This window comes from Gallus gallus, chromosome 5 (assembly GCF_016699485.2).
Source record: "Gallus gallus isolate bGalGal1 chromosome 5, bGalGal1.mat.broiler.GRCg7b, whole genome shotgun sequence".
In the NCBI taxonomy this organism is placed as follows: Eukaryota; Metazoa; Chordata; class Aves; order Galliformes; family Phasianidae; genus Gallus; species Gallus gallus.
Window position 1 is genome coordinate 4,497,230 of NC_052536.1, and position 18,604 is coordinate 4,515,833.

An 18,604-nucleotide genomic window follows, 5' to 3' on the forward strand; every position below is an offset into this window, starting at 1 on the left:
GTAGATTAATTATTGTCCTCATATTCTTTCTGTGGTATTTCAACTACACCAAAGTAAATGTCAAGGCAGTTGGTGATAGGAGAGGAAACGAGAATTACTGAGGGAGCATCTAATGCCTAGAACATAATCTTGCCACGTTCCACTATTTTTCCCCCATGTAAAGCGATGATTCAAAGAGAAAATGTGCACAGCTTAACTCATAACATCTACACCTATAACATAACAAAAGATTTTGAAGTCCAACATCTAAAAACAGGGACAAAAAGAATCCCGCAGTAGTAAATATAGCAGTCATTTTCAAATATTTTTTTACACATAATAAGGCACCAAAGACTTTTTATCCTTTTTTTTTTTTTTTTTGACCTCCCATGATGTAATTTCCTGTCAAAGGTTTCTGTTATTAACTGCATTAAACTTGGTGAAAGGGGACTCTATGTTCTTTTTTTTATCTTTACATCTTTATTGAATTTTCCTTTTTTTCTTTTTACTGACAGCTAGTATTTACTATTTCCCCCATTTTTAGTCCTTGCTATGAGGGTAGTCACAGCCTTTCATAAAAATCATGAATTATGTTTAATTAATAAAGACACTAAATAAGATAGCAACTGATAAATGAAATCATCACTGTTATTTACTTTAATAAGCCCAAAATAAACAATCTTTGAGGAGATCAAAAAATGACAATAACTCTGATTGAATAATAAGTCTATTATAATAAGTTGACATGAGGGTAGCCTGCCCTACAATAATTTTTTAAAACTAGGAAAAACTGAGGCTGAAATTCACTTGCAAGAATGTCTTAACTAGCATCTCCACAATGATAATGCAAATCTTATCTCTCCTCTTTTCTTATAGATTAAGTTACATCTTGCGCAAAAAGGTGCCAAATCCTTAAAAAACTGCATAATATACAGAGTATGAACAGTATCACAAATTGGTATTATGTTCTGTAACACCTCTCAGCCTCTGGTTTAAATTAAAAGTAGGGGCAAACGCATTAGTTTCATCACCTGACTATTATGTCGTATTCCACAATGATTATTTCAGTTTAGATAAAATCACTTTCTCATCCTTGCAAAAAGAAAATATATTTATTCCCTGTGCCAAGCTTTTCACAGACTTTCTGCACCAACTGTAATGTAATTATTTGATGATACATACAATAAATGCAACAGCTTAGAAGTCAGAGAGAGGGTATTTAAAAAGCATGAGAGACTTTTAAATAGTGTTAGGCTTTTCTTTCTAAAACAACAGAAACCCAGCAAAGCAGTAGAGTGCATGTGTAACTGAGGTATCATAGACAGTCATCATAGCTCTTTGAAGACCCATGGAACTTAGTGATTTTATCTTCTTAACATCGATTTGAGAGCACTGAGATCCTCTAATGTGGAAGAAAACACTGTGAAATGGTCAACACTGATGTACAGGAAAAGTGAAATCAAATTTAATTTTATTCAGGTCATATGTTGGAGTAGTAAAGTGCAGCATATGATCATGTGAAATACTGATGCAAGATAATTTGATTCAGTGCAGATATGAAATCTAAAGGCTGCTGTTTTCACGAAGACATATCCTAAACAGACTGTAAGTGACAACAAAACTCAGTTCTCATCCAGGAAGTTCCAGTACTTCGTCAGAAAAAAAAACAATATCAAACAAGTCAAATCAGATCCTAATTTTTTGGCAGTAAACAGATCTAAGGCAAGTCATTCACGCAGGTGATGTGTTGCATCTTCAGATACAGATATCAAATAAATACAATACTACAAATGGCCTACCATTCCATAAAAATGAAATACTTGTTACTATGTCTATGTTACTACACCCTTGATAATAGGTACACTCTCTTTTATGTACAGTGTAGTACATTCAGCTGGACTTTTACAACCTATGGTGAAAAGATTCCTTCATACAAAAAACTGATGACCATGTGTGACACGCTGATCTATTCAGTTTTCACCAAGATGGACTCTAGTAAAAGACTAGCAAAGCTAGCTAGTAGTAACCTGTAATGCTAACACCTCTCTATATTGTTCAGTAAAGTTAACATCAAACATGCTACAGAAAAGTATGTGGACTAATTTTAAGCTCAAGATCTACAAAAAATTGGTTAAATCAGCTGACAAATACTATTCACTCACAATAATTTATGATAAGTTCTGTAAAACACTACAAGCAGAAAGTTCTGCTTATAGAAATACACCACACTGTTGCAAGTAGTCATGTGATACTGTTGTGATATTACTCAAGGGCAATTTACAAATCATATTCCAGATTTAAGTCATAGATCATTCTATACTGTGGTCAGAAGATTTAGACACGACCTTCCATGCTAAAAATCATAGAGTAGTAGAATGGGTATGGTTAGAAGGGACCTCAAGGATCATCAAGTTCCAACATCTCTGCCACAGGCAGGGCCACCAAGCCCTCCAGATCTGGTACGAGATCATGTTGCCCAGGGCCCCATCCAACCTGATCTTGAACACCTCCAGGGATGGGGTATTCACAGCCTCTCTGGTTAGCCTGTTCCAGAATCTCACCACTCTCTCACTAAAAAACTCCCCCCTGACATCTAACTGAAATATCTCCTCCTTTAGTTTAAAACCATTCCCCCTTGTCCTATCATCATCTACCTGTGTAGAAAGCTGTTTTCCCTCATGTTTCTAAACTCTCATAAATATTGGAAGGCCCCAATGAGGTCTCCCTGCAGTCTTCTCTTTTCCAGTCCGAACAAGCCCAGTTCCTTCAGTCTGTCTTCATAACAGAAGCTCTCCAGCCCTTGCATTATCTTTGTGATCCTCCTCTGGACCATCTCCAAAAGCTCCGCATCTTTCCTGTGTTGGGGGAAACAGACGTGGACACAGTGCTCCAGCTGGGGCCTCATGAGAGGAACAATCACCTTCCTTGCTCTGCTGGCCACTTCCTTTCTCATGGAACCCAGGATACCCTTGGTCCTCATCAGCAAACTCACTGAGGGTGCACTCAATCCCATAATCTATGTTACTGATAAAGGCATTAAAGAATACCAGACCCGAGACAGACTGCTGGGGGCCACTGTTCATTGCCAGCCTCCCCATGGACATAAAGCCATTGAAAACAACCCTAACAACCCTCTGACTGCAACCTTACAACCAATTCCTTATCCACCAAATAGCCCATGCTTCAAATCCATATCTGTCCAATTTAGAGATAAGAATGTGGTGAGGGACTATATCAAAGGCTTTTTAGAAGTCCAGGTAGATGATATCAATTGCCCTTCCTTTGGCCAACACTGTCACTCCATCACCGAAGGCCACCAGATTGTTCAGGGACGACCTTCCCTTGCTGAAGCCATCTTGGCTATCTTGGATCACCTGCTCACCCACCAAGTGCCTTAACAGGTCTTCCAGGAGGATCTGTTCCATGATCTTCACAGGCACAGTGGTAAGGCTCGCTGGCCTGTAGATTCCTAGGCCCTACTGCCTTCCTTGTAAATTGAAGTGATGTTTTCCTTTTTGCAATTCCCAGAGACTTTGCCTGACAGACAAGACTTTTCAAACATGATAGAGAATGGCTTGGCAACCACATCAGCCTGCTCCCTTAGGACTCTGAGATGTATGTCATCCAGCCCCAAGGACTTGCACACACTCAGTCTCATGAATAGGTCTCAGACTTGCTCCACCCTTATGGAGGGGGTAGGCAGCAGTGGGCTCCCCCCTTATTGGGGACAGGCAGCAGTGCCTGTGAGAGGGGCCCGTGATCCTCATGTGACGCCAAGACAATCAACCTCAGCTAGAAAGGGTGGAAATGCTGAGGCAAGAGGAAAAAGCGGTGGGAAGAAAAGCGGTGGGAAGAAAAGCGGCAGGAAGTGACAGCAGCGTTCTGGGCTGCTATTGGCTGGCGAGCAGCAGGAACAGCTTTATAAGCTGTGCGGGTGGGCAGGTGAGTGATACATTCTCCCCAGAGTGTGAGAGGAAACTGGGCGCTGTGAGAGAAAGGTGGCAACGATGATGACGGTGACGGCAAGCAGTCTCCAGAGCTGAGCTGCAGTGGATCTGGGCCAAGGCAGACCCGAGCCGAGGTGGGATCAGAGCTGGGACACAGAAGAGTCAAAGCCAGGGCCACTGAGTGGGCTCCTTCAGGGGGGTGGATGGAGCCAGCGCCGGAGCCAGGACCTCCGGGCATGGTAGAAGACGCTAGGAGACAATAGCAAGCAGCAATAATAAAGCAATAGTATCTGCTATTGGAGTGTTGATCCATATGGTTTTCTTTCTTCTTCTCATGAATGGGGTGGTGGGAATGGAAGAGGAAACAAGATACTCACTGAGGATGAAAAGGGAGAAACACTAAAGTAGTGTTCTAGAATTTAAGAAGGTAAATGTGTTAAAGAGGCTCTATAGGAGGGAGAAGGTGGATACACAGAGAAAAATTTAGGCTTGAATTTCAAATTCTGTATTCTCCTTCAAGACAATCATGGCAGTAGATGTTATGAGTTGGTAAACTCACTTGTAACTTCATACTGGTACATGACCAGAAATTGGTGAATGAGAAAAAATGAATTTTTGGGAGCCAGAATCTCAAATGAACAAGAAGAGGAGAGGAGCAATGGGCAAAAGAACCTCCCTGTCACAAGGGGCCGAGTTACATTTCAGGAAAGCCAAGATGGCACCATGGTTGACTTTGTACAGAACAATTGCTGTAATGAGGGTTGTTGACTTTGCAATAGAAGCACTGGCTGGGGGTCCCCTGTAAGCAGGCACCACCTCTCCGCACCCGAGTGGAAAACAGATCTCGCTGGACTCTGAGGTCACCCTGTAAGCAGGGTAGTGCTGTTTCCCTGCCCATCTTCCTCCTCCAGCCCCTCAGCATTGTTGTCTGGTGATGGCCTGTCAGTGCGATGGCACCCTACTCAGGATGCACATAATGGCATTTGGCCTTTGGCTTTACCTGAGAAGCCCTTTAGCACAGGCTCTTGTCTGTTGCTCGTGGTTGTGGGTTTACTCCCAGGCACTGGCTGTGCTGCACTGTCCTTCCCTTCTAGAAAGTCCCATCTGTGTGTGTGTGTTCCCCTTCCTTTCCTTGTTTGTGTCTGTGGACCGACTGAGCTTTCCCTTTAGGCCTCCACAAAAATGGCAGCAACTTAGCTTAGATTTCCCGGGGGGAATGGAGGACTTTGATGCATGCTGCAGAGGGGGTTTTCCCTCTCAGTCCTGCAAGTGCGGTGAGTGTCCTGTCTTTCTCCTTTTTACTTAGTATAGATCAAAGCCAATAGGTAGTTCTTTGGCCGAGGCCACCCTGTAGTCAGGGCTTGGGCCTGTCCTTGCATGGCTGTCTGTTCTGCTGGTGGTGTGACAGCCCTGTACTTGGGGCGTGTGTCATAAGCTATCATAAGCTCTGTCCCCTGAGCAGCCCGCCCCCAGTAATCAGGTCTGGGGAGGCTGCAGTGTTGCAGCTGGCTGCTTTAGCTATCCAGGTGGTGGGAATGACCCTTCCCTGTCCTGGAGGTTGCTCCTTGTGGAGTTTTTCCTGTGAGCCTACAGCACAGGTGAACATTTTTCATCTATTTCTGATTATGATCTTTCTAGTTGTGCTATCTGTGGATACTGGTCTAACCACACCACTCTGTATATTTGTTGATTGTACAACAGGCCAGCTGAAGACTGTCTCTATGGGTGTTGTCTCTCATACTTCTAGCAAGGGGTGGATTAAGGCCACCATGTTGTTGCTGCAGAAATAATGGTGCCGATGATGGGAAGCAGAATCATAGAATGGCCTGGGTTGAAAAGGACCACAATGATCATCTAGTTTCAATCTCCCTACTATGTGCTGGATCACCAACCACCAACCACCAGACCAGGCTGCCCAGAGCCACATCCAGCCTGACTCTGAATGCCTCCAGGGATGGGGCATCCACAGCTTCCTTGGGCAACCTGTTCCAGTGTGTCACCACCCTCTGAGTGAAAAATGTCCTCCTAATATCTAACCTAAACCTCCTGTCTCAGTTTAAAACCACTCTCCCTTGTCCTATCACTACCTACCCTTGTAAACAGTCCTTTCCCATCCTGTTTGTATGCTTCCTTCAAGTATTGGAAGGCCACAGTGAGGTCTCCCTGCAGCCTTTTCTTCTCCAAGTTAAACAATTCCTGTTCCCTCAACCTTTCCTCATAGGAGGGGTGCTCCAGCCTTCTGGTCATCTTGGTGTCCCTCCTCCGGACCCGCTCCAAGAGCTCCATGTCCTTCCTGTACTGGGGGCCCTAAGTCTATACGCAGTACTCCAGGTGGGGTCTCACAAGAGCCAAGTAGAGGGGGACAGTTATCGCCCTCTCTCTGCTGGCCACTCCTCTTTTAAATTAGTTGGCCCTCTGGGCTGGCATGACATGCCAAATCTTGACCTGCATGATAGTCAACATAGCAGTTCCAGTATATGCAGCACTGAGTTTTATACCTGACCTTGTTACACTTGAAGCATTAGAAATGGTTTTTGTAAGTCTGATAGTGTTATTTAGGCTTGGAATCTGAGTGCATCTAAGTAATACTGTAGAGCAAACAAAGGCAATGACAGAGCCTTTATTTGAGAAATAGGTGCTATAGGAAAAGATATCAAAGAGAAATTAATTCACCCCTCCCAGTAACAGTTTGGAGAAAGGGGTGAACTGAGGAATGCAGCCTTCTCTTGTTCATACTGTCACGCTGCAGGAGAAAAGGGTGGGGGGAAGGGAGACCTGCGCAGACTCACATGCTCCCAGAAGCATCCCTGAGACAGAAAGGGTGGCTCCAGCTGCCCCTGCTCTAGGCAATCACATGCTCATATATTGGTTCATGCTGTGACCTTGGAATTCCACTGCAAATATGCTACCATCACTTCCTCAATTTATTTTGTTTTGCTCCTGATGAGTGCATCATAGCGCTTAGACACTCGTGTTCAATACTCTAACTAAACTGGCCATTTAACTGGAATTTAGCTGATCCGTCTGCTCATAACAAATAGTTAGGAAAACTGTTTTCATTTCCCTCTTTGCTTGCATAGATGTATTTTGGAGTTTGTAACTAACTGAAATTAGGCAGATTGCGTTCCCCTCTATACGCAAGAGAGATTTTTCTCTGAGCGCTCATCTACGTAGGATACTGAAAGGTTTAAAATAGCTTTGGGAGATAGAAATGAAATGTAAAAGGATGAGAAAGTGCCAAACTAATCTTTTACAGCTTTAAGTCAAAGCAGGCAAGTTACCATCAACAATTAGTACCGATTTTAAATTTGTAACACACAGTAATAATTATACTTAAAAGGTAAGCTTATAAATGTAAGCACTTGAGTTTCCCAGTCTCCACTTTCATTTGAGAATTGCTTCTGTTCTATGTCACCTCAGTGTCATGCTCACATATGTGTCTGCACATTGTTTGTTGACCTGGAAGCTGATGGTATGTTTACATAGGTTGGCTTTACAATTACTTTGGGAATATATGAGAAGGAGTGGAAATCTCATCTTAGCATTAATTAAATACTTTTCATTGGACTTGGCTGCTTACTTGAAATTTACCTATAATATACTAAAGCTGTATACTAAGACTCCATTGCAAAGTTAGTTTCTTTCTCAGAACTGAGGAGCTCAGAAAGATTAATGAATAACAGAATCGTAGGCTGTGGCAGTGAGGCATGGACTCAGATGTGAACAATCCAAAATGTTTATTACAGGTTCTAGCATCCCTTATGCAGTCACAAGTTTTCTCTTAACTTTCCCACCCACCTTTACATGTCAACAAAACATTCCGCAAACACTCCTTAACCGTGCACACAGGCACTTATCCAGTCAGAGCCATGAGCCATTCTTAGCCACACACTCTTCCTTCAGTCAGGGTAATTACCATACGGCCATCGCGCAACTTACTTGACTTGCTTTTCTCTTCTTCCTTGGTTCTCAGCATTGCTTTCATTTATCTTGCTCTACAGGTGCTGTTCTGAATAGTCTTTCTTGTATTCCCACAGAGAGCAAGGCAGGAGGTTTGGTGAAGTAATTTCAGAAAGCGTGAGGGCCTAGTAGTGACTTAAATCTAAAGGAATAATTCTGAGGTATTCTTTCTAATTTTTCATTCCAGAGCTTTACTACTGTCTTACTGTATTTTCATCATACTCTTATTTTAAAAATTTGAACTTTGAATTTTTATTTCACTATAGAAAAAAAATTGCATAAACCCTGAGAGTACTTTACTAGCATTGTCAATCTACTCATGAAATGTTGGTTCGAGGGGGTGTTCTTCACCAGGACTTGCTGCTACTGTGGAGTTTCCCTGGTTGAAGCTGCCTTGTACTTCAGCGGTCACGTGATCGGGAGACCCAGATTCTTGTTACCACTGGATTAGTATTCCCTATTGAAACCCTGCAGGAAAATCTTAGAAAGAATTCCAGAGCTGTGATGTTCTGAAAGCTGACAGTAGGTTGAAGGACGGGAAGGATTTGAGAGGTTTAGCTGTACACTCTGACACACTGAAGCCAGTTCTCATGCAAAAGATCTCAAAACCCAATAGCTTTTTGTAATTACGGATATGGTGTTAAACTGTATTTTTTCATTGTTCTGCCTTGACATAACATCAACATACAAAAAATTAGACTGCCTTCTTTTCTGCCTTTTGCACTTTTCTGCTTTGAGGAAAACATAGCTGTACTTGCTGGAAATGAGTGAAGCTTTAGTCGCGATATTCTTTGTTCTGCTTGTAAGGTCTAGACAAGATAAGTTTGAAAAACTACATTTAGTTTTTTAGGTACAATCTTTTTATTATGCTCTCTCAGTAGAACACTTTTGTGGCACGTTGTGAGTCACTGATGTACGTTCATCAGGAATTAAAAGGGAATGGAAAAAGACAAGGAATGCCACTTCTCAGGAACGTTTAACATTAGTAGCACATAACCACCTATCTTAATTTTGAACTTGCAGTTTTACGTTTAGTATTCCTAACTCAGATCACTGGGGTATCTTAGTTATTTAGTAGCAATTAACTATAAGTTTGCCTGTAGGGAAGACATGTTTGTAAATATTAGTCATCGAGGAGCACTTTCTACTCAGGCCTCAGTGGAGTTACATAGGGTTGTTATTTTAATCAAAGAAAATGTGTGAAGATAAAGAGAGAATTCTGACTTAACTAGTGAGGACTCGTGCATGTGCAACTTTTTCAACTTCCTCGTAACGTTACTTTTGATATTTCCACATTTGAAGAATAGAACAAATTAACTTTGTCACACTTTGAAATCGGTGAAGTACAGTTAGAAATATCTTGATAATAACAGGTCTTCTGTTTGTTTACACTCAGTTAAATAATGTCTTTCTATCTTGCTTTTAGGATTGGAAGAAAAATCATATAGCAAATATCCTCGAAAGATGGGAAGAAAGATTGTGTTCTGCTACTTAAGTATCTAGAACAGCAGGGAGGCAGTCTTAGAGTTTGAACAACCTAGGCTAGCGTGTTACAATGATACAAAGGCTGTTAGATCACTAATTCCAGTTGGATGGCATGCTTTTATCATTTCTGCTCCTCCTCCCCCACTGCACCATATTTTCTTCTATACACAACAAATTAAACATATATTTGCTCTCATTATAGAGCAGATTGGCTGCAGCTGGTGATGGTTTGACACAGGAGGAATTCTAAGATGCTTGCTCAAAACAGCTGTATGATTTTACAATACCAACCAGCACATTTTCAGTATACAGAGTGAATGTCTGTTTATACTGTAGGCTTCAAGGTGGCTGTCTGGTAGCATCAATGCTTGTGTTATGCTGAAATACTGTAGGTTTTGGCTGGTTATCGAGATAAGTTCAACTCAACTTCACTGACAGATTAAAACCTTTCATTTTGAATAAATGTTCGGTTAGCTATCCAATTGTATACTTTTTTTTTTTAGTAATAATCCTTTTAATTCTTCAGAGCAGCCTAGTATTTTTGTGCTATATTGTGTTGAAAAAAAGTTCTGAAAGTTTCTGTCCAGTGTTCTTTGGAGAGGGAAATGATGTAGAATAAATGAATTTAGATAAAGAAATTTTTGAAAGAAGGTACGCTTTGCTCTGAGAATACTTAAGCAGTGTTCATTCTGTTTTTTCTAGATTTTAGAAGCTTGCAGTATTATTTGCTACCTATATGCTCAAAATATAGTACTCTATATAAAACAAATGATTATGTCCAGTAAATATGGAACAGCAATGGAAACATTCCATTTGAATGTGTTTCTGCGCTCAGTAGCGGTTTGCTAGAGTTACAAGAGCTTTCCTAGTGATATGGAAAAAAGGACATGTCTAGTTTCTTCAGCGTACAAGAGTGCTCTGATCTTCCAAAAGAAATGGATTGCTATGGATTTCTTCTAGCACCCGTTGGAATAGTGTTCCTTCTGTCTTTAAATGGGGCAACCCATGACCCTCATTATAGGGTCTCACTCTGTCATTTGATAACCTCTTTTTTTATTTTAGTCACTTTTAGCTCTTCATCTCTTGTACTTCAGTGGAGGGGTACAGCAGGATTGGTTTGGTGTAATATACAACCTCCTGCCCTTTGGGAAATCAATGAATTCTTCATTGTTGAAGCTTTCCTAAGAGAAATTGGAAACACTGGTTACATTTAGCTATTTTACAGTTTTTCTTACTTACATCATATGCACATAGACATGATTATTACATAGGTTTCCTTTTTTGTTTTCTTGACAATAAGTTCCAAATAAACGACCGAATGCAATACATTGGTCAATACAAGTGGATCTATACCAATACATGTCCAATTACATGAATGGCAGTAGTTCCTCCAGTCCTGAAAGCCAAGTCTCCCTTATTTGACCATTATCCACACATGGGGCTGGTCAAGCAGTATTTGTATAGCACTTTAAGGGCTGATTGTACATAATGAAATAGTCTGGTTTATACACAATAACTTTTTACTTGAATCAACTGCTATTTTAGGCTTAACAGCAGTCACGCTGACTGCTGCTTTCTTTAATGTGCTTAATTAAATCCTAGGTATTGTACTTAATATAGTCAGGCTGCAAAACAAAATACAAGAACACTGTTATTACTTTTCAGAGATATATAATGCAGAAAAGGCAAATCATTTAAAACTGAATGGGGAGGGTAAGATCTTTTTAGCGGTGACTGAGCCCAGAATTTTATTAGGTTTGTTACATTACAAAAGATTTGAGAAGTTTTCGAAACAGAGGTGGAAGAGGTCACTACCTTGACACATTGTCTGCTTCAAAGTTCTACAAGGACAGTGGATGATGAGTTTAAACTGCTCAACATTTCCTAACTCAGTAGGAATAGAATAACATCTCAGCCCTCCCATTCACACAGTGCAAGTGTAGTAATGTGTAAGGAAGAGAAGTGCAAAGCAAAAAGATGTCAGCAGGAATTTTCTTACATGCTAGCTTGAGCCATAAGCAGTAAAAAGTCATAATAAACTAGAATAAGATAATGAAACTCTTGATCTTTGTGCTTGGCTATATTAATGATGAAAGTTCTCAGTGATGGTGACCATTTTGTTAATGCTCAACATATACAACACCTATGAGAACAGTGGCTCAGTCTGCTTCTTCAGACTGACTGGGATCATGCCGTTTTGACCTGAAATGTGAAGAAACACTGATCAAGAAATCTTCACATGGTACTGAATTTAGTTTACAACAAGGTGAATTTACATGGTGCTGGATTCATCCTTGTTTTATACAAACACAGCAATAAATGTGTTCAAGTGACACTGAAATCTAAAAGAGAAAAGTGTAATGAAATCTTACTTTGTCTAGCTCAGGGGAGGCCTCATGGCAGCCTATAGCTCCTCATGAAGGGAGCGGAGGGGCAGTGCTGAGCTCTGGTGACAAAGAAAAACAATTGTTTTCATATTAGCTCACATATTTCTATGAGATCTTCCACACCTACTGTTTTGTCTTTCAGATTCTGCATCTCCCTGTGAGTAGCAGATGATTAATGCACATGTTTATACAAAAGGACAGCAATAAGGACCAAGTACAGTCCAGGTACAAATGACTACCTACCCTACCATTTATGTAGAAAATTCTTAAGAACTGAAAACACATAAGCTGTAAATTCAATTTTGTAGTGTACAGGGAAAAGAAAATGTTGAATAGTCAGGAATATTTTTAATACTATGTAATGTTGCCATCCACAAGTATTTAAGTGCAGAGAACAATAGACCCCACACCACATATACTCCAGCCTCCAAAGGTGAATGTCAGTGGCTCTCTGTTCATATTAATAGTACAAGCTAAACATTCTAACACAGAAAATTCTCTCATATCCTTTCAGTTGGGCTGGCATCACTTGCACAGAATGAAATTTCAAAGCTTATAAGATCAGCACTAGTTTTACTGCTGTAATCAAAGAAAATAGAAGTACAGTAAGTAATTCTAACAGTTTTTTCTTGATAGCCCTGTAGTTACTGTTGATTCTGACCTTTAGTTTTGTACCACTTGCAGTTAGTACAGTACTTACTGATCTAAATGCCTGCGTGACCACAATGAGTGTTTGTGTTGTCTTCTGATAATCACTTTTTTTATCATTTGGCTTCCTATCTTCTTTTATGAATGCACTGATAATTAACAGTAATAGGAATATAAAATTACACAACAATTCAGTTCCTTTAATAGCACGAAGTAGACAGCAACCTTACACAGCAGGTATTCCTGCAGTATTATGAACAAGTAAATGAACCTTCAAAGAACTCAGCTGATTTGCTTAAAGGCATCCAAGCAAATCTACAGAGATGCTAAAGGGAAAATTAAGAAGCCTTGATGTCCCAGTCTAATCACTAGACCACACAACTTTCTTTTGTAACTTAAAGCCATAAACACTGCCATAGCTCTGCAAACTTGCATAACATTACTTCTTGCATCAGCAAGTACCAATTTTGATAAAATAACTCTGGTGCCACAGACTAACGCTATATTTGCATCTGAAATCTCAGCTGTATGAGAAGAGTACTGAAATAGGCAAAAGTGTTGCTGAGGGTAAAGACAGTGTCCATTGAAAAAAACTATTAATTCTCATTTTTAATCCTCTAACTTCCTTATTGATTAAATTTAACGTGATATATAAAATTGATGTATCTAAACAGATTACAGAGAAAACTCTAAACATCATTAAGGCATAACCCAAGGAAAATGTACTATTCCCTTTATAAAACATATTGGAAAACTTAATGTAAACTAAAAACTAGCCTATGAAAACATGAACATTAATCATGGATATGGGGCCTGCAGCCATCTCTCATTTTCATGTTTGCATTCAGCTTGCAAATAGCCATGTGCTGGGAGCAGTGCTGACCTCATGAAAGAGAGCATGTGTTTCATAGCTTACCTGTATCTATCAAGTGCCAAAAAAGAGAGTGATCCAGGAACTGGTCAATAGGGAAAACAAAATATTACCATGTAGAGCCTACAGCTGAAAGGTGAGCCCTACAATCCATGCAAGAGACATCAAGAGATGCAAGGGAGTTCCTGCACAGAGATTGGACTACAGTCACCTTGCACCAAATAATTGAAATTTGTTAAGCAACAAGAAAATTGGGTGATCTGAAACAATAGCATATGGCAACAGAGCAGAACATGAATAAAGTAGGAAATCCAAAATATTACAAGTAAAAAGACTCAACAAGGTGAAATACATTTAAAGTCAGAATAAGAAAAAAGGAAATGGCTTTCTACTATGTTTCTTTTCAGTAAGCGTTCCCAAGGGTTCTGGAGATATTCTGTGAATCAGACAGTATAGTTTTCCTGTATCTTCATTTAAGCACTTGAAGTGTAACAGCACTGAAGTTTGACTCAGCCATCTAAAAAGCCCCAGAGAACAAGAAACTGCATTAAATGAGGTTACAAGAGAGGGAAATATAATTGAGTTATATATATTATTTCTAGAAAAGTTATTGTAAAATGATAAGAGGCAATCTAAATCTGGAAAATCAGGCCTAGAATATTTAACACATTATAACACTATTTTTTTTTTTACATAAAAGCATTGGCATCTTGCCATACAGATCAGTACTGAGTTTACATTAATTTTACATGTTTTGCTAACATGGCTGCTATTAAACCCAAATGAATTAAGCAATCAAAAGAGCAGAGTTGTCCATATCATCTTATTCTGTGATTTTATGCAAAATCCTAGGTTCTGTGTTCAGTCAACCAGTATTGCCCAGGCACAGCTTAAGGCTCAATTTGACTAATATTTCAGCCTGGAGAAGGCTCTTGGGAGACACGACAGTGGTAGGGGGGCCATAAGAAAGGTCAGATTTTAGCAGGGTCTGTTGTGGTTGGACAAGGGGAAATGGTTTCAGACTAAAAGAGGGGAGGTTTAGATTGGATGTAAGGAAAAAGTGTTTTATGATAAGAGTAGCGAAGTACTGAAACAGTTTGCCCAGAGAGGTGGTGGATGCCCCATCCCTGGAGATACCCAAGGTCAGGGTGGATGGGGCTCTGAGAACCTGATCAAGCTGTGGGTGTCTCCATTCGTTGCAGGGGAATTGGACTAGATGGCTTTTCAATGTCTCTTCCAACTCAAACGATTCTGTGATTACAGTATTTTCTGCTGTGCTTCGAGCATTTTATGCTTGAACAAAGGAAGCAGAGAGTTACTACTTATGTGAAGAAATCTTTTTCTGTTTTATTAGTGTCTTCATTTCAATGCAATTACTTAAAACATAATTTTCACATCGCAATTTGCCTAAAAAAGTATAAATAAATTCCTACCATGCCAGATTTTACAGTGCTTCTACTTCTGTTCACTGTATGTGAACATAAGTTCACATAAGTGAGTTCACTCACTTGAAATAAGTGAGTGAACTTATTATTACTTAAATTTCACACTTGAAATAAGTGAGCTGCTGAATTATAGAGTAGCATAAAGGAAGCTGAACTAGGGTGGTTGGTAAAAGGAAAAAAAAATCTCTTTTTATCACTGCCTACAAGGTTTCAGATGCTGCTTGGATAGTTTTCGAATAAACTATGCCATTTTCACTTATAATTGTCGTTGAGTGGATGAAAGAAATGCATTTCAACATAGCAAAGCATTTGGAATGTGCTTTAGTCTGGATATCTTACATAATACTACTGGTCTTAGTTTTCCTTTGTTTCTCTTATGCAAGACTGAAAAGAAATGGGAATAATTCTAGTGACATTATCCTGAGATCATGATATTCTTAGAGGAAATACCAAGTTTAGTGACTTCATTGCTTCCAAGACCAATTAAAATCACTAAAGATCTTTTACAGAGCTCTTTGCAACAGAGTTTAACATGTCTTTAAACTCCTAAACAGGTCTTTAAGCTCCTATAAACTTTGTTTTGTTTCCAGTAAATCTATTGAATCACAAATACCATTATGTTATTATGGGAAGACATGTTGTACCATTTTCCCTACATTTTTCTGGATCATCCCAGTTAAAGTTTCAAGGCACTTTTGATCCAAGACCACAAGAGTTCACCCAAAAATACCAATGAGGAGGTAGTACAGCTGGCTGAACCCAGTGGTCATAAAGAAATTGAGCATAGAAAGAACTTCTTTCTTTAGAGGACCAAAAAATGAAGCACCTTTTTCTAAGTGAATCCTTCTCTCTGTTCCATAATGCCAGTTTAGTGAAGAGGATAGAAATTTTGACAGTCGCATTACATGGTCATCTTACATGGTATAGTTATAGTTAAACAGAGATCAACACAAAGGCTTCATGAAATCTTTCAAAGAGCACAAACCCCTCCCAGTACTACTGAACATACAATCCAAGAGCACATCTTTATAGCATGCTACAGTTCATCAGTTACAAAAAGAAATACCATGCAGAATGAATAAATCAAGTTGGTAGAAAAACTGTGTACAGCTACTTTAAAGAAGTGAAAATAGGCTAAGACAGTCACAAAAATATTGACCGGATATTTCTGCAAATAGAAGAATAATCACACTATTATTATTGAGCTAAAACATTCATTAGAAAACTCTGTCTTTTGAATCACGTAATATAAGAACTAAATATGCAGGTCCCTGGTGGTAAAAATATCAAGATTTGCAGAATCAGAAAAGTGACAAAGGTCACTTGGAAAGTAATGAGTTGATTCAATTCCATGGAAACTACAACATGTATAAAGAGCACAGTAATGCTACTTGATGGAAAAAATTCTCAGCAATAAAACACTATTTTTCAACATAGTCAACACCACTAGTTATGCATTTTCACCGGTGATGGACAAGAGTCTTTATGATAGGCTTGTCAAAATCTCCACCAGCAGAGGTGACCCACTGTCACCTCTGCTGAAATGTACCACCCACCACCTCACTGTGCTCACATCCACTGTTTGTTCTCCATAAACATTCAGCAAGCATTGGTGAACATCAGTGGGTGCCAGCATATTCAGTCTGTTTTGGTACTCTGGTAGGTCAGTTCTTATAAAAGTTAGGCTAAGTAAAAGGAAGTAACTGATGTTCTTAAAAGCATTTCACTGCCATCTACACATCCAGAGCAATCAATCAATTTTGGTCATGCATTACAGAAGGACATCATTCAAAGGTTGGGGGTTTTATTTATTCATTTATTTTTGTAGAAGCATAATTTGAAGCTCTGGTATGGTCCACCTGCACCGCACATTTCACCTCTCCTAGAAAGTTCTTCATTTAGAAAAAAATTATCTGCAGCATAAATCATCCTTGATTCATCCTTGAATCCTTTGAAATCATCCGTATTTTCAAAGTGTGTAATGTGGCAAAATGTTCAAAAGCTATTTTCTACTGAACAGTTAGCATTTATCAGGGTACTTAGTACAAGCAGTACTGGTCACATCAATTGTTTCAGACCACACTTTTGTACTGTAACGAGAATTTAAAGCTTGATGTGAGTAATTAAACTGCTCAATTTATTAAGTAATTCTGACTTCAGCAGTAGTCCTCATGGTGTTCTGTATTTGAAATTCTTCTGTATATCCATACGCACTGAGACAATAAGCTAGGCATGAAGCAGCATCAATCTTCATAAAATCAGAGCTTGGAAATATATTTTCCATCTGATTCAGAGAGAGCTGTTTTATTTTTATGATTAATTAGTGAAATCAAAATGAAGACCTTCTCAAACCAAAATAAAGACCTGAACTCTGAAATGCCATCTCTTATCCTTCAGTTTCTCAAGTCTATAAACAGCTGTGCTTGGACTAGCCAGAAAGACTAGAGGTTATTATTTTATTTTTAACTCAGAACAGCCTTTAATGGAAATATTGTAATATAATGTGAAGTAATGCAATCTAATCTGAAAAACAGCACTAAAAAGTATTACAGAACAAATAACTGCACCGGTTAGCTGTTGAATCTATAGCTGTTGATAGGTAATAGCTACAGGTTACTTTGAAGTAGAGCCTTCTTGCATATAGACCTTGATCAGATCACTTTTACACTTTTCCTCTCAAACGTATTTATGTCTCATATTGGTAAGGTGAAAGATCAGCATTTACTCCTATTCTCAAAAGCAGCATGAACTGGATTCTGCAAGACATTTTGCCGGCAAGCCATTAGCAAGACCATCTGGCAGGGGTTTCTTGAATGTTTTCCATCCCATCATCAGTCATCTCTGGCTGCTTTATATATGTACATTGGGCCCAATCCAAAATCCACTGAATGGCTTGAATTGACTTGGGCACAGTTTGTAGCAGTCTGTACTTTCATCCCCAGCCTCCCAGTGCTGCTGTTAGTGCATGGGTATGCTCCAGTGCAGCAGACAACTGACCCCTCTGTGGGAGCACGAGCAGCATGGCAATGGATGCTGGGACAACGGGTTGAGGCACCCTGTGTTTGCAGCCACAGAAAAGCCTAGTTTAGTGAGCTCAGGCTTCAAGCATGTGGGTAAAGAAGAGTTTCCTTCAGAAAATTATCTCTGTGTTCTGTATGTCTTGAAGAAAAGGAAATAATTTTATTGAGAAATTTTCTAAACTGTTTAAAGCCTGAAAATCTTAAGTTTAAAAGGTTAACTTGAGGTTTACATAATGCATAAACTGTTAATTGTATTCAGTTCTGCCCTTCAAGAACTAAACACAGAAGAGTTACTGTTTATTTTAAAGGCAGATATGGCATTTTATTAACTGTTGCCAGGCTTAAGCTTTTGAAATATGACATCCATCAAGTCAAGTTCAGTTACACCCAAGGAAGAAAGCCTCAGTTACTTCTTTCTGGCACTGAGATCAGTAAGAATTTCAGAAGGATCCAGTTCTGCTTTTTGTTCCTTCTGGATACCCTCACATTGACTCTAGGGACCTGAAAACAGCTGTAGGCCTGCAGGCTCTGGTCAAGGTCTCTCCTGGAGTGAGGAATAAGGGCAGGTCCACAGGGAATCATTAGGTGAACCCTGCAATGACTGAAAAGATGTTCAGATGGGCTACTCAACTCTGCCTGCTCTTCTTTTGACCACTTCTGTGTTCCTGAAGCAATGGAAAAAGCAAAAATCACAGGACCAGTTGGGATGGTCAACAGAAATAACAGTCCATCTTTAAGTCCATCTGTTGTGAACTCTGTCTAAAAGGGGACAGAATAATCACACACATCAGTGCAGGTTAGGAACTGACCTGCTGGAAAGGAGCTCTGCAGAGAAGGACCTGGGTGTCCTGATGGACAACAG